Source organism: Gossypium hirsutum, chromosome A06 (assembly GCF_007990345.1).
Source record: "Gossypium hirsutum isolate 1008001.06 chromosome A06, Gossypium_hirsutum_v2.1, whole genome shotgun sequence".
Taxonomy (NCBI): domain Eukaryota; kingdom Viridiplantae; phylum Streptophyta; class Magnoliopsida; order Malvales; family Malvaceae; genus Gossypium; species Gossypium hirsutum.
Genome location: NC_053429.1, coordinates 54,784,814 through 54,786,634, shown reverse-complemented (window position 1 = coordinate 54,786,634; position 1,821 = coordinate 54,784,814). Strand labels below are relative to the sequence as shown.

The 1,821-nt window shown below is 38.8% G+C and overlaps 1 non-coding gene across 1 annotated transcript; it reads right to left on the bottom strand.

Annotated features, from left to right (window-relative positions):
• Positions 1 to 384: 384 nt before the first annotated feature.
• Positions 385 to 491, bottom strand: LOC121231325 (small nucleolar RNA R71). The gene has a single exon (XR_005929385.1). It is a non-coding gene; the product is annotated as a small nucleolar RNA R71 (small nucleolar RNA).
• Positions 492 to 1,821: the final 1,330 nt, after the last annotated feature.

Here is a 1,821-nt window from a genome sequence, read left to right as displayed (position 1 = left end):
TTTGTGTACCTTGCAATTGTTGTTATTGAAATGGTATGAATTATACTTTGTTGAGGTTGGTTGAATGACTATTTATGCTATATTATGTGCCAATTGGTTTGGTGTAGGTGTGTGCTTTTTGTTTCAAATGCTCCAAACGGTGGGCTAATTTAGTGGTATGCCCACAGAAGATCCACATCTCCACCTTCGATTGTTTATGGAGGTAAGTGATTCATTCAAGATAGCCGATGTGACTAAAGATGCACTGAGGTTGAAATTATTTCCGTACTCATTTCAAGATCGAGCACGAGCATTGCTCAATTCATTGCTACCAAGTTCCATATCTACATGGCAAGAATTAGCAAAGAGATTTTTGGTTAAGTATTTCTCGCCTAGCAAAAAGCTAAGTTGAGGAACGAGATCACAACCTTCCAACAATTGGATGATGAGTCTTTGTATGAGGCTTGGGAGCGATTCAAGGAGTTACTACGTAAGTGTCCTCATCATGGGATTCCTTATTGTATCTAGTTCGAGACATTCTATAATGGTCTCAATGCACATACAAGATTGATGGTAGATGCTTCTGCGAATGGTGCAATTTTGTCTAAGTCTTATAATGAGGCTTATGAGATCATCCAGAGGATCGCGAGTAATAACTATCAATGGCGAACAAATCGAACAACTTCAGGAAGATGTGTAGCCAGAGTTCATGAAGTTGACGCCCTCACTTCGTTATTAGCTCAGGTATTGTCTATTTCCTCTATGTTAAAACAGTTTACCACTGATAGTGCTAATAATTTTGTAGCTCAGCCACCAAGTCCGTTTGAAGTAGTCTTCTATGTGTACTGTGAGGAAGGTCATTCTTTTGAGAATTGTCCATTGAATCCCGAGTCAGTGTACTATGTGGGGAACCAACAATCAAAATAGGAGTGGACAAGGACCCCCAGTCCAACTTCTATAATCCTTCATGGCGTAATCAGCCTAAGTTTTCTTGGAGCAATCAAGGAAATGAACTGAACCACAACTCATTGCAGCATAGTCCTAACCAATCTCAAGGGTTTAATCAGCAAGCTCTAAAACCACTTCAAGCTAGGGCATCAAACAGTTTGGAGAACTTGTTGAAAGCGTACAAGGCAAAGAATGACGTTTTGATCCAAAGCCAAGCAGCAACACTAAAAAATTTGGAAAACCAAATAGGTCAGTTAGCTACAGAGCTTCGTAATAGACCGCAAGGAACGTTGCTGAGCGATACTGAAAATCCAAGAAATTTGGGTAAAGAACATATCAAGGCAGTGGCACTGCGAAGTGGTAAAATTCTAGAACCCCAATTGATTGATGTCAAAGATAACCCTATTGAAAAGAATCAACCAGCTATTGAAATTCCTATACCAAAGAATCTGCAAAGACTGACAAGGTAAATCTTAACTTAGTGAATTTAGATACTTTAACATCTTCATCGGATGCAGATTTAATTACTCAGAAAAGTTGTCCGGTTCAACTGAAAGTTCCATCACCTCCATAGTCACAAAGATTGCAGCAACACAAGCAGAAATAGGAGGTGCAATTCAAGAAGTTTTTGGATGTTCTGAAGCAGTTACACATCAATATTCCGTTGGTAGAGGCTTTAGAAAAAATGCCAAATTATGTGAAGTTTATGAAGGATATACTGTCCAAAAAGAAATGATTTAGTGAGTACGAGACTGTTACCTTCACAAAGAAGTGCAGTGTGTTCTTGCAGAACAAACTACCACCGAAATTGAAAGACCCAAGAAGCTTTACTATACCCTGTAACACTAGTGAATCTTACTGTGGTAAAATTTTGTGTGATTTAGGAGCAAGTAT